Genomic DNA, 16,350 nt, shown 5'->3' on the forward strand with positions numbered 1-16,350 from the left:
GTGCGTCTCTACGAACTATTCTATGTTGTTTTCAGCCATTTTTAAGAGCGGTCAAAATTTGACTTTTTTCGACATACTATACTATTGCCTTCATCGGCCATTTTTTGGACATGCTAAAGTATTAGGTTTTTGGCCTTTTTCAGACGTTATTTACCACTTTGTTTACTATTACACGTGTCTACGAACTATTCCATGTCATTGTTAGCCATTTTTAGGAGCGGTCAAAATTTGACTTTTTTCGACATACTATACTATTGCCTTCTTCGGCCATTTTTTGGACATTCCAAAATATGAGGTTTTTGGCCTTTTTCGGACTTTATTCCCACTTTGTATGCTATGGTGCGTCTCTACGAACTATTCTATGTCGTTTACAGCCATTTTTAAGAGCGGTCAAAATGTGACTTTTTCGACATACTATACTATTGCCTTCTTCGGCCATTTTTTGGCCATGCTAAATTATGAGGTTTTTGGCCTTTTTCAGACGTTATTTACCACTTTGTTTACTATTACACGTGTCTACGAACTATTCTATGTCATTGTTAGCCATTTTTAGGAGCGGTCAAAATTTGACATTTTTCGACATACTATACTATTGCCTTTATCGGCCATTTTTTGGACATGCTAAATTATGAGGTTTTTGGCATTTTTCACACGTTATTCCCACTTTGGTTACAATGACACATGTCTACGAAGTATTCTATATCGTTTTCAGCCATTTTTAGGAGCGGTCAAAATTTGACTTTTTTCCGACATACTATACTATTGCCTTCATCGCCCATTTTTTGGACGTGCTAAATTATGAGGTTTTTGGCCTTTTTTCGGACATTTTTCCCACTTTATATGCTATGGTGCGTCTCTACGAACTATTCTATGTCGTTTTCAGCCATTTTTAAGAGCGGTCAAAATTTGACTTTTTTTGACATACTATACTATTGCCTTCATCGGCCATTTTTTGGACATGCTAAAGTATTAGGTTTTTGGCCTTTTTCAGACGTTATTTACCACTTTGTTTACTATTACACGTGTCACTGAACTATTCTATGTCATTGTTAGCCATTTTAGGAGCGGTCAAAATTTGACATTTTTCGACATACTATACTATTGCCTTTATCGCCCATTTTTTGGACATGCTAAATTATGAGGTTTTTGGCATTTTTCACACGTTATTCCCACTTTGGTTACAATGACACATGTCTACGAACTATTCTATATCGTTTTCAGCCATTTTTAGGAGCGGTCAAAATTTGACTTTTTTCGACATACTATACTATTGCCTTCTTCGGCCATTTTTTGGCCATTCCAAAATATGAGGTTTTTGGCCTTTTTCGGACTTTATTCCCACTTTGTATGCTATGGTGCGTCTCTACAAACTATTCTATGTCGCTTTTCAGCCATTTTTAAGAGCGGTCAAAATTTGACTTCTTTTCAACATACTATACTATTGCCTTCATCGGCCATTTTTGGACATGCTAAAGTATTAGGTTTTTGGCCGTTTTCAGACGTTATTTACCACTTTGTTTACTATTACACGTGTCTACGAACTATTCTATGTCATTGTTAGCCATTTTTAGGAGCGGTCAAAATTTGACATTTTTCGACATACTATACTATTGCCTTCTTCGGCCATTTTTTGGCCATTCCAAAATATGAGGTTTTTGGCCTTTTTCGGACTTTATTCCCACTTTGTATGCTATGGTGCGTCTCTACGAACTATTCTATGTCGTTTTCAGCCATTTTTAAGAGCGGTCAAAATGTGAATTTTTTCGACATACTATACTATTGCCTTCATCGGCCATTTTTTGGACATGCTAAAGTATTAGGTTTTTGGCCTTTTTCAGACGTTATTTACCACTTTGTTTACTATTACACGTGTCTACGAAGTATTCTATGTCATTGTTAGCCATTTTTAGGAGCGGTCAAAATTTGACATTTTTCGACATACTATACTATTGCCTTCTTCGGCCATTTTTGGCCATTCCAAAATATGAGGTTTTTGGCCTTTTCAGACTTTATTTACCACTTTGTATGCTATGGTGCGTCTCTACAAACTATTCTATGTCATTTTCAGCCATTTTAAGAGCGGTCAAAATTTGACATTTTTCGACATACTATACTATTGCCTTCTTCGCCATTTTTGGCCATTCCAAAATATGAGGTTTTTGGCCTTTTTCGGACTTTATTCCCACTTTGTATGCTATGGTGCGTCTCTACAAACTATTCTATGTCGTTTTCAGCCATTTTTAAGAGCGGTCAAAATTTGACATTTTTCGACATACTATACTATTGCCTTCTTCGGCCATTTTTTGGCCATTCCAAAATATGAGGTTTTTGGCCTTTTTCGGACTTTATTCCCACTTTGTATGCTATGGTGCGTCTCTACAAACTATTCTATGTCGTTTTCAGCCATTTTTAAGAGCGGTCAAAATTTGACATTTTTCGACATACTATACTATTGCCTTCATCGGCCATTTTTTGGCCATGCTAAATTATGAGGTTTTTGGCCTTTTTCAGACGTTATTTACCACTTTGTTTACTATTACACGTGTCTACGAACTATTCTATGTCATTGTTAGCCATTTTTAGGAGCGGTCAAAATTTGACATTTTTCGACATACTATACTATTGCCTTTATCGCCCATTTTTTGGGCATGCTAAATTATGAGGTTTTTGGCATTTTTCACACGTTATTCCCACTTTGGTTACAATGACACATGTCTACGAACTATTCTATATCGTTTTCAGCCATTTTTAGGAGCGGTCAAAATTTGACTTTTTTCCGACATACTATACTATTGCCTTCATCGCCCATTTTTTGGATGTGCTAAATTATGAGGTTTTTGGCCTTTTTTCTGACTTTTTTCCCACTTTATATGCTATGGTGTGTCTCTACGAACTATTCTATGTTGTTTTCAGCCATTTTTAAGAGCGGTCAAAATTTCACTTTTTTCAACATACTATACTATTGCCTTTATCGCCCATTTTTTGGACATGCTAAAGTATTAGGTTTTTGGCCTTTTTCAGACGTTATTTACCACTTTGTTTACTATTACACGTGTCTACGAACTATTCTATGTCATTGTTAGCCATTTTTAGGAGCGGTCAAAATTTGACATTTTTCGACATACTATACTATTGCCTTTATCGCCCATTTTTGGACATGCTAAATTATGAGGTTTTTGGCATTTTTCACACGTTATTCCCACTTTGGTTACAATGACACATGTCTACGAACTATTCTATATCATTTTCAGCCATTTTTAGGAGCGGTCAAAATTTGACATTTTTCGACATACTATACTATTGCCTTCTTCGGCCATTTTTTGGCCATTCCAAAATATGAGGTTTTTGGCCTTTTTCGGACTTTATTCCCACTTTGTATGCTATGGTGCGTCTCTACAAACTATTCTATGTCGTTTTCAGCCATTTTTAAGAGCGGTCAAAATTTGACATTTTTCGACATACTATACTATTGCCTTCATCGGCCATTTTTTGGACATGCTAAAGTATTAGGTTTTTGGCCTTTTTCAGACGTTATTTACCACTTTGTTTACTATTACACGTGTCTACGAACTATTCTATGTCATTGTTAGCCATTTTTAGGAGCGGTCAAAATTTGACATTTTTCGACATACTATACTATTGCCTTTATCGCCCATTTTTGGCCATTCCAAAATATGAGGTTTTTGGCCTTTTTCACACTTTATTCCCACTTTGTATGCTATGGTGCGTCTCTACGAACTATTCTATGTCGTTTTCAGCCATTTTTAAGAGCGGTCAAAATGTGACTTTTTTCGACATACTATACTATTGCCTTCATCGGCCATTTTTTGGACATGCTAAAGTATTAGGTTTTTGGCCTTTTTCAGACGTTATTTACCACTTTGTTTACTATTACACGTGTCTACGAAGTATTCTATGTCATTGTTAGCCATTTTTAGGAGCGGTCAAAATTTGACATTTTTCGACATACTATACTATTGCCTTCTTCGGCCATTTTTTGGCCATTCCAAAATATGAGGTTTTTGGCCTTTTTCGGACTTTATTCCCACTTTGTATGCTATGGTGCGTCTCTACAAACTATTCTATGTCGTTTTCAGCCATTTTTAAGAGCGGTCAAAATTTGACATTTTTCGACATACTATACTATTGCCTTCTTCGGCCATTTTTTGGCCATTCCAAAATATGAGGTTTTTGGCCTTTTTCGGACTTTATTCCCACTTTGTATGCTATGGTGCGTCTCTACAAACTATTCTATGTCGTTTTCAGCCATTTTTAAGAGCGGTCAAAATTTGACATTTTTCGACATACTATACTATTGCCTTCTTCGGCCATTTTTTGGCCATTCCAAAATATGAGGTTTTTGGCCTTTTTCGGACTTTATTCCCACTTTGTATGCTATGGTGCGTCTCTACAAACTATTCTATGTCGTTTACAGCCACTTTTAAGAGCGGTCAAAATGTGACTTTTTCGACATACTATACTATTGCCTTCTTCGGCCATTTTTTGGCCATGCTAAATTATGAGGTTTTTGGCCTTTTTCAGACGTTATTTACCACTTTGTTTACTATTACACGTGTTCATTTAACTATTCTATGTCATTGTTAGCCATTTTAGGAGCGGTCAAAATTTGACATTTTTCGACATACTATACTATTGCCTTTATCGGCCATTTTTTGGACATGCTAAATTATGAGGTTTTTGGCATTTTTCACACGTTATTCCCACTTTGGTTACAATGACACATGTCTACGAAGTATTCTATATCGTTTTCAGCCATTTTTAGGAGCGGTCAAAATTTGACTTTTTTCCGACATACTATACTATTGCCTTCATCGCCCATTTTTTGGATGTGCTAAATTATGAGGTTTTTGGCCTTTTTTCTGACTTTTTTCCCACTTTGTATGCTATGGTGCGTCTCTACGAACTATTCTATGTCGTTTTCAGCCATTTTTAAGAGCGGTCAAAATTTGACTTTTTTCGACATACTATACTATTGCCTTCATCGGCCATTTTTTGGACATGTTAAAGTATTAGGTTTTTGGCCTTTTTCAGACGTTATTTACCACTTTGTTTACTATTACACGTGTCACTGAACTATTCTATGTCATTGTTAGCCATTTTTAGGAAGCGGTCAAAATTTGACATTTTCGACATACTATACTATTGCCTTTATCGCCCATTTTTGGACATGCTAAATTATGAGGTTTTTTGGCATTTTTCACACGTTATTCCCACTTTGGTTACAATGACACATGTCTACGAACTATTCTATATCATTTTCAGCCATTTTTAGGAGCGGTCAAAATTTGACTTTTTTCGACATACTATACTATTGCCTTCTTCGGCCATTTTTTGGCCATTCCAAAATATGAGGTTTTTGGCCTTTTTCGGACTTTATTCCCACTTTGTATGCTATGGTGCGTCTCTACAAACTATTCTATGTCGTTTTCAGCCATTTTTAAGAGCGGTCAAAATTTGACTTTTTCGACATACTATACTATTGCCTTCATCGGCCATTTTTGGACATGCTAAAGTATTAGGTTTTTGGCCTTTTTCAGACGTTATTTACCACTTTGTTTACTATTACACGTGTCTACGAACTATTCTATGTCATTGTTAGCCATTTTTAGGAGCGGTCAAAATTTGACATTTTTCGACATACTATACTATTGCCTTCTTCGGCCATTTTTTGGCCATTCCAAAATATGAGGTTTTTGGCCTTTTTCGGACTTTATTCCCACTTTGTATGCTATGGTGCGTCTCTACGAACTATTCTATGTCGTTTTCAGCCATTTTTAAGAGCGGTCAAAATGTGACTTTTTTCGACATACTATACTATTGCCTTCATCGGCCATTTTTTGGACATGCTAAAGTATTAGGTTTTTGGCCTTTTTCAGACGTTATTTACCACTTTGTTTACTATTACACGTGTCTACGAAGTATTCTATGTCATTGTTAGCCATTTTTAGGAGCGGTCAAAATTTGACTTTTTTCCGACATACTATAATATTGCCTTCATCGCCCATTTTTGGACATTCTAAATTATGAGGTTTTTGGCCTTTTTCGGACATTTTCCCACTTTATATGCTATGGTGCGTCTCTGAACTATTCTATGTCGCTTTTCAGCCATTTTAAGAGCGGTCAAAATTTGACTTTTTCGACATACTATACTATTGCCTTCATCGGCCATTTTTTGGACATGTTAAAGTATTAGGTTTTTGGCCTTTTTCAGACGTTATTTACCACTTTGTTTACTATTACACGTGTCTACGAACTATTCTATGTCATTGCTAGCCATGTTTAGGAGCGGTCAAAATTTGACATTTTTCGACATACTATACTATTGCCTTTATCGCCCATTTTTTGGACATGCTAAATTATGAGGTTTTTGGCATTTTTCACACGTTATTCCCACTTTGGTTACAATGACACATGTCTACGAACTATTCTATATCATTTTCAGCCATTTTTAGGAGCGGTCAAAATTTGACTTTTTTCGACATACTATACTATTGCCTTCTTCGGCCATTTTTTGGCCATTCCAAAATATGAGGTTTTTGGCCTTTTTCGGACTTTATTCCCACTTTGTATGCTATGGTGCGTCTCTACAAACTATTCTATGTCGTTTTCAGCCATTTTTAAGAGCGGTCAAAATTTGACTTTTTTCAACATACTATACTATTGCCTTCATCGGCCATTTTTTGGACATGCTAAAGTATTAGGTTTTTGGCCTTTTTCAGACGTTATTTACCACTTTGTTTACTATTACACGTGTCTACGAACTATTCTATGTCATTGTTAGCCATTTTTAGGAGCGGTCAAAATTTGACATTTTTCGACATACTATACTATTGCCTTCTTCGGCCATTTTTTGGCCATTCCAAAATATGAGGTTTTTGGCCTTTTTCGGACTTTATTCCCACTTTGTATGCTATGGTGCGTCTCTACAAACTATTCTATGTCGTTTTCAGCCATTTTTAAGAGCGGTCAAAATGTGACTTTTTTCGACATACTATACTATTGCCTTCATCGGCCATTTTTTGGACATGCTAAAGTATTAGGTTTTTGGCCTTTTTCAGACGTTATTTACCACTTTGTTTACTATTACACGTGTCTACGAACTATTCTATGTCATTGTTAGCCATTTTTAGGAGCGGTCAAAATTTGACATTTTTCGACATACTATACTATTGCCTTTATCGGCCATTTTTTGGACATGCTAAATTATGAGGTTTTTGGCATTTTTCACACGTTATTCCCACTTTGGTTACAATGACACATGTCTACGAACTATTCTATATCGTTTTCAGCCATTTTTAGGAGCGGTCAAAATTTGACTTTTTTCCGACATACTATACTATTGCCTTCATCGCCCATTTTTTGGACGTGCTAAATTATGAGGTTTTTGGCCTTTTTTCTGACTTTTTTCCCACTTTATTTGCTATGGTGCATCTCTACAAACTATTCTATGTCATTGTTAGCCATTTTTAGGAGCGGTCAAAATTTGACATTTTTCGACATACTATACTATTGCCTTCTTCGGCCATTTTTTGGCCATTCCAAAATATGAGGTTTTTGGCCTTTTTCTGACTTTATTCCCACTTTGTATGCTATGGTGCGTCTCTACAAACTATTCTATGTCGTTTTCAGCCATTTTTAAGAGCGGTCAAAATTTGACATTTTTCGACATACTATACTATTGCCTTCTTCGGCCATTTTTTGGCCATTCCAAAATATGAGGTTTTTGGCCTTTTTCGGACTTTATTCCCACTTTGTATGCGATGGTGCGTCTCTACAAACTATTCTATGTCGTTTTCAGCCATTTTTAAGAGCGGTCAAAATGTGACTTTTTTCGACATACTATACTATTGCCTTCTTCGGCCATTTTTTGGCCATTCCAAAATATGAGGTTTTTGGCCTTTTTCGGACTTTATTCCCACTTTGTATGCTATGGTGCGTCTCTACAAACTATTCTATGTCGTTTACAGCCATTTTTAAGAGCGGTCAAAATGTGACTTTTTCGACATACTATACTATTGCCTTCTTCGGCCATTTTTTGGCCATGCTAAATTATGAGGTTTTTGGCCTTTTTCAGACGTTATTTACCACTTTGTTTACTATTACACGTGTCTACGAACTATTCTATGTCATTGTTAGCCATTTTTAGGAGCGGTCAAAATTTGACATTTTTCGACATACTATACTATTGCCTTTATCGGCCATTTTTTGGACATGCTAAATTATGAGGTTTTTGGCATTTTTCACACGTTATTCCCACTTTGGTTACAATGACACATGTCTACGAAGTATTCTATATCGTTTTCAGCCATTTTTAGGAGCGGTCAAAATTTGACTTTTTTCCGACATACTATACTATTGCCTTCATCGCCCATTTTTTTGGACGTGCTAAATTATGAGGTTTTTGGCCTTTTTTCGGACATTTTTCCCACTTTATATGCTATGGTGCGTCTCTACGAACTATTCTATGTCGTTTTCAGCCATTTTTAAGAGCGGTCAAAATTTGACTTTTTTCGACATACTATACTATTGCCTTCATCGGCCATTTTTTGGACATGTTAAAGTATTAGGTTTTTGGCCTTTTTCAGACGTTATTTACCACTTTGTTTACTATTACACGTGTCTACGAACTATTCTATGTCATTGCTAGCCATTTTTAGGAGCGGTCAAAATTTGACATTTTTCGACATACTATACTATTGCCTTTATCGCCCATTTTTTGGACATGCTAAATTATGAGGTTTTTGGCATTTTTCACACGTTATTCCCACTTTGGTTACAATGACACATGTCTACGAACTATTCTATATCATTTTCAGCCATTTTTAGGAGCGGTCAAAATTTGACTTTTTTCGACATACTATACTATTGCCTTCTTCGGCCATTTTTTGGCCATTCCAAAATATGAGGTTTTTGGCCTTTTTCTGACTTTATTCCCACTTTGTATGCTATGGTGCGTCTCTACAAACTATTCTATGTCGTTTTCAGCCATTTTTAAGAGCGGTCAAAATTTGACATTTTTCGACATACTATACTATTGCCTTCTTTGGTCATTTTTTGGCCATTCCAAAATATGAGGTTTTTGGCCTTTTTCGGACTTTATTCCCACTTTTTATGCTATGGTGCTGTCTCTACAAACTATTCTATGTCGCTTTCAGCCACTTTTAAGAGCGGTCAAAATGTGACTTTTTCGACATACTATACTATTGCCTTCTTCGCCATTTTTGGCCATGCTAAATTATGAGGTTTTTGGCCTTTTTCAGACGTTATTTACCACTTTGTTTACTATTACACGTGTCTACGAACTATTCTATGTCATTGTTAGCCATTTTTAGGAGCGGTCAAAATTTGACATTTTTCGACATACTATACTATTGCCTTTATCGGCCATTTTTTGGACATGCTAAATTATGAGGTTTTTGGCATTTTTCACACGTTATTCCCACTTTGGTTACAATGACACATGTCTACGAAGTATTCTATATCGTTTTCAGCCATTTTTAGGAGCGGTCAAAATTTGACTTTTTTCCGACATACTATACTATTGCCTTCATCGCCCATTTTTTGGACGTGCTAAATTATGAGGTTTTTGGCCTTTTTTCGGACATTTTTCCCACTTTATATGCTATGGTGCGTCTCTACGAACTATTCTATGTCGTTTTCAGCCATTTTTAAGAGCGGTCAAAATTTGACTTTTTTCGACATACTATACTATTGCCTTCATCGGCCATTTTTTGGACATGTTAAAGTATTAGGTTTTTGGCCTTTTTCAGATGTTATTTACCACTTTGTTTACTATTACACGTGTCTCTGAACTATTCTATGTCATTGTTAGCCATTTTTAGGAGCGGTCAAAATTTGACATTTTTCGACATACTATACTATTGCCTTTATCGCCCATTTTTTGGACATGCTAAATTATGAGGTTTTTGGCATTTTTCACACGTTATTCCCACTTTGGTTACAATGACACATGTCTACGAACTATTCTATATCGTTTTCAGCCATTTTTAGGAGCGGTCAAAATTTGACTTTTTTCCGACATACTATACTATTGCCTTCATCGCCCATTTTTGGCCATTCCAAAATATGAGGTTTTTGGCCTTTTTCGACTTTATTCCCACTTTGTATGCTATGGTGCGTCTCTACAAACTATTCTATGTCGTTTTCAGCCATTTTTAAGAGCGGTCAAAATTTGACTTTTTTCAACATACTATACTATTGCCTTCATCGGCCATTTTTTGGACATGCTAAAGTATTAGGTTTTTGGCCTTTTTCAGACGTTATTTACCACTTTGTTTACTATTACACGTGTCTACGAACTATTCTATGTCATTGTTAGCCATTTTTAGGAGCGGTCAAAATTTGACATTTTTCGACATACTATACTATTGCCTTCTTCGGCCATTTTTGGCCATTCCAAAATATGAGGTTTTTGGCCTTTTCGACTTTATTCCCACTTTGTATGCTATGGTGCGTCTCTACGAACTATTCTATGTCGTTTTCAGCCATTTTTAAGAGCGGTCAAAATGTGACTTTTTTCGACATACTATACTATTGCCTTCATCGGCCATTTTTTGGACATGCTAAAGTATTAGGTTTTTGGCCTTTTTCAGACGTTATTTACCACTTTGTTTACTATTACACGTGTCTACGAACTATTCTATGTCATTGTTAGCCATTTTTAGGAGCGGTCAAAATTTGACATTTTTCGACATACTATACTATTGCCTTTATCGCCCATTTTTTGGACATGCTAAATTATGAGGTTTTTGGCATTTTTCACACGTTATTCCCACTTTGGTTACAATGACACATGTCTACGAACTATTCTATATCATTTTCAGCCATTTTTAGGAGCGGTCAAAATTTGACTTTTTTCGACATACTATACTATTGCCTTCTTCGGCCATTTTTTGGCCATTCCAAAATATGAGGTTTTTGGCCTTTTTCTGACTTTATTCCCACTTTGTATGCTATGGTGCGTCTCTACAAACTATTCTATGTCGTTTTCAGCCATTTTTAAGAGCGGTCAAAATTTGACATTTTTCGACATACTATACTATTGCCTTCTTTGGTCATTTTTTGGCCATTCCAAAATATGAGGTTTTTGGCCTTTTTCGGACTTTATTCCCACTTTGTATGCTATGGTGCGTCTCTACAAACTATTCTATGTCGTTTTCAGCCATTTTTAAGAGCGGTCAAAATGTGACTTTTTCGACATACTATACTATTGCCTTCTTCGGCCATTTTTTGGCCATGCTAAATTATGAGGTTTTTGGCCTTTTTCAGACGTTATTTACCACTTTGTTTACTATTACACGTGTCTACGAACTATTCTATGTCATTGTTAGCCATTTTTAGGAGCGGTCAAAATTTAACATTTTCGACATACTATACTATTGCCTTTATCGGCCATTTTTGGACATGCTAAATTATGAGGTTTTTGGCATTTTTCACACGTTATTCCCACTTTGGTTACAATGACACATGTCTACGAAGTATTCTATATCGTTTTCAGCCATTTTTAGGAGCGGTCAAAATTTGACTTTTTTCCGACATACTATACTATTGCCTTCATCGCCCATTTTTTGGACGTGCTAAATTATGAGGTTTTTGGCCTTTTTTCGGACATTTTTCCCACTTTATATGCTATGGTGCGTCTCTACGAACTATTCTATGTCGTTTTCAGCCATTTTTAAGAGCGGTCAAAATTTGACATTTTTCGACATACTATACTATTGCCTTCATCGGCCATTTTTTGGACATGCTAAAGTATTAGGTTTTTGGCCTTTTTCAGACGTTATTTACCACTTTGTTTACTATTACACGTGTCTACGAACTATTCTATGTCATTGCTAGCCATTTTTAGGAGCGGTCAAAATTTGACATTTTTCGACATACTATACTATTGCCTTTATCGCCCATTTTTTGGACATGCTAAATTATGAGGTTTTTGGCATTTTTCAGGCGTTATTCCCACTTTGGTTACAATGACACATGTCTCTGAACTATTCTATATCATTTTCAGCCATTTTTAGGAGCGGTCAAAATTTGACTTTTTCGACATACTATACTATTGCCTTCTTCGGCCATTTTTTGGCCATTCCAAAATATGAGGTTTTTGGCCTTTTTCGGACTTTATTCCCACTTTGTATGCTATGGTGCGTCTCTACAAACTATTCTATGTCGTTTTCAGCCATTTTTAAGAGCGGTCAAAATTTGACTTTTTTCAACATACTATACTATTGCCTTCATCGGCCATTTTTTGGACATGCTAAAGTATTAGGTTTTTGGCCTTTTTCAGACGTTATTTACCACTTTGTTTACTATTACACGTGTCTACGAACTATTCTATGTCATTGTTAGCCATTTTTAGGAGCGGTCAAAATTTGACATTTTTCGACATACTATACTATTGCCTTCTTCGGCCATTTTTTGGCCATTCCAAAATATGAGGTTTTTGGCCTTTTTCGGACTTTATTCCCACTTTGTATGCTATGGTGCGTCTCTACGAACTATTCTATGTCGTTTTCAGCCATTTTTAAGAGCGGTCAAAATGTGACTTTTTTCGACATACTATACTATTGCCTTCATCGGCCATTTTTGGACATGCTAAAGTATTAGGTTTTGGCCTTTTCAGACGTTATTTACCACTTTGTTTACTATTACACGTGTCTCACGAACTATTCTATGTCATTGTTAGCCATTTTTAGGAGCGGTCAAATTTGACATTTTTACATACTATACTATTGCCTTCTTCGGCCATTTTTGGCCATTCAAAATATGAGGTTTTGGCCTTTTCTGACTTTATTCCCACTTTGTATGCTATGGTGCGTCTCTACAAACTATTCTATGTCGTTTTCAGCCATTTTTAGAGCGGTCAAAATGTGACATTTTTCGACATACTATACTATTGCCTTCTTCGCCCATTTTTGGCCATTCAAAAATATGAGGTTTTTGGCCTTTTTCGGACTTTATTCCCACTTTGTATGCTATGGTGCGTCTCTACAAACTATTCTATGTCGTTTACAGCCATTTTTAAGAGCGGTCAAAATGTGACTTTTTCGACATACTATACTATTGCCTTCTTCGGCCATTTTTTGGCCATGCTAAATTATGAGGTTTTTGGCCTTTTTCAGACGTTATTTACCACTTTGTTTACTATTACACGTGTCTACGAACTATTCTATGTCATTGTTAGCCATTTTTAGAGCGGTCAAAATTTGACATTTTCGACATACTATACTATTGCCTTTATCGGCCATTTTTGGACATGCTAAATTATGAGGTTTTGGCATTTTTCACACGTTATTCCCACTTTGGTTACAATGACACATGTCTCTGAACTATTCTATATCGTTTTCAGCCATTTTTAGGAGCGGTCAAAATTTGACTTTTTCCGACATACTATACTATTGCCTTCATCGCCCATTTTTTGGGCGTGCTAAATTATGAGGTTTTTGGCCTTTTTCAGACATTTTCCCACTTTATATGCTATGGTGCGTCTCTACGAACTATTCTATGTCGTTTTCAGCCATTTTTAAGAGCGGTCAAAATTTGACTTTTTCGACATACTATACTATTGCCTTCTTCGGCCATTTTTTGGACATGCTAAAGTATTAGGTTTTTGGCCTTTTCAGGCGTTATTTACCACTTTGTTTACTATTACGTGTCTACGAACTATTCTATGTCATTGTTAGCCATTTTTAGGAGCGGTCAAAATTTGACATTTTTCGACATACTATACTATTGCCTTTATCGCCCATTTTTTGGACATGCTAAATTATGAGGTTTTTGGCATTTTCAGACGTTATTCCCACTTTGGTTACAATGACACATGTCTCTGAACTATTCTATATCATTTTCAGCCATTTTTAGGAGCGGTCAAAATTTGACTTTTTTCGACATACTATACTATTGCCTTCTTGACCCATTTTTTGGCCATTCAAAATATGAGGTTTTGGCCTTTTTGGACTTTATTCCCACTTTGTATGCTATGGTGCGTCTCTACAAACTATTCTATGTCGCTTTTCAGCCATTTTTAAGAGCGGTCAAAATTTGACTTTTTTCAACATACTATACTATTGCCTTCATCGGCCATTTTTTGGACATGCTAAAGTATTAGGTTTTTGGCCTTTTTCAGACGTTATTTACCACTTTGTTTACTATTACACGTGTCTACGAACTATTCTATGTCATTGTTAGCCATTTTTAGGAGCGGTCAAAATTTGACATTTTTCGACATACTATACTATTGCCTTCTTCGGCCATTTTTTGGCCATTCCAAAATATGAGGTTTTTGGCCTTTTTCTGACTTTATTCCCACTTTGTATGCTATGGTGCGTCTCTCACAAACTATTCTATGTCGCTTTCAGCCATTTTTAAGAGCGGTCAAAATGTGACTTTTTCGACATACTATACTATTGCCTTCATCGGCCATTTTTGGACATGCTAAAGTATTAGGTTTTTGGCCTTTTTCAGGCGTTATTTACCACTTTGTTTACTATTACACGTGTCTACGAACTATTCTATGTCATTGTTAGCCATTTTTAGGAGCGGTCAAAATTTGACATTTTTCGACATACTATACTATTGCCTTTATCGCCCATTTTTTGGCCATTCCAAAATATGAGGTTTTTGGCATTTTTCAGACGTTATTCCCACTTTATTTACAATTACACATGTCTACGAACTATTCTATTTCGTTTTCAGCCATTTTTAGGAGCGGTCAAAATTTGACTTTTTTTCCGACATACTATACTATTGCCTTCATCGCCCATTTTTTGGACATGCTAAATTATGAGGTTTTTTGGCCTTTTTCAGACGTTATTTCCCACTTTGTTTGCTATGGTGCATCTCTACAAACTATTCTATGTCATTGTTAGCCATTTTTAGGAGCGGTCAAAATTTGACATTTTTCGACATACTATACTATTGCCTTTATCGGCCATTTTTTGGCCATTCCAAAATATGAGGTTTTTGGCCTTTTTCGGACTTTATTCCCACTTTGTATGCTATGGTGCGTCTCTACAAACTATTCTATTTTATTTTTAGTCATTTTTAAGAGCGGTCAAAATTTGACATTTTTCGACATACTATACTATTGCCTTCTTGACCATTTTTGGCCATTCCAAAATATGAGGTTTTTGGCCTTTTTCGGACTTTATTCCCACTTTGTATGCTATGGTGCGTCTCTACAAACTATTCTATGTCGTTTTCAGCCATTTTTAAGAGCGGTCAAAATGTGACTTTTTTCGACATACTATACTATTGCCTTCTTGCCATTTTTGGCCATGCTAAATTATGAGGTTTTGGCCTTTTTCAGACGTTATTTACCACTTTGTTTACTATTACACGTGTCTCTGAACTATTCTATGTCATTGTTAGCCATTTTAGGAGCGGTCAAAATTTGACATTTTTCGACATACTATACTATTGCCTTTATCGGCCATTTTTGGACATGCTAAATTATGAGGTTTTTGGCATTTTTCACACGTTATTCCCACTTTGGTTACAATGACACATGTCTACGAACTATTCTATATCGTTTTCAGCCATTTTTAGGAGCGGTCAAAATTTGACTTTTTTCCGACATACTATACTATTGCCTTCATCGCCCATTTTTTGGACGTGCTAAATTATGAGGTTTTTGGCCTTTTTTCGGACATTTTTCCCACTTTATATGCTATGGTGCGTCTCTACGAACTATTCTATGTCGTTTTCAGCCATTTTTAAGAGCGGTCAAAATTTGACTTTTTTCGACATACTATACTATTGCCTTCATCGGCCATTTTTTGGACATGTTAAAGTATTAGGTTTTTGGCCTTTTTCAGACGTTATTTACCACTTTGTTTACTATTACACGTGTCTACGAACTATTCTATGTCATTGCTAGCCATTTTAGGAGCGGTCAAAATTTGACATTTTTCGACATACTATACTATTGCCTTTATCGCCCATTTTTTGGACATGCTAAATTATGAGGTTTTTGGCATTTTTCACACGTTATTCCCACTTTGGTTACAATGACACATGTCTACGAACTATTCTATATCATTTTCAGCCATTTTTAGGAGCGGTCAAAATTTGACTTTTTCGACATACTATACTATTGCCTTCTTGACCATTTTTGGCCATTCAAATTATGAGTTTTTTGGCCTTTTTCGGACTTTATTCCCACTTTGTATGCTATGGTGCGTCTCTACAAACTATTCTATGTCGTTTTCAGCCATTTTTAAGAGCGGTCAAAATTTGACTTTTTTCGACATACTATACTATTGCCTTCATCGGCCATTTTTTGGACATGCTAAAGTATTAGGTTTTTGGCCT

This window comes from Plectropomus leopardus, chromosome 8, assembly GCF_026936395.1.
Source record: "Plectropomus leopardus strain MGB_pleo_1.0 chromosome 8, ASM2693639v1, whole genome shotgun sequence".
NCBI lineage: Eukaryota > Metazoa > Chordata > Actinopteri > Perciformes > Serranidae > Plectropomus > Plectropomus leopardus.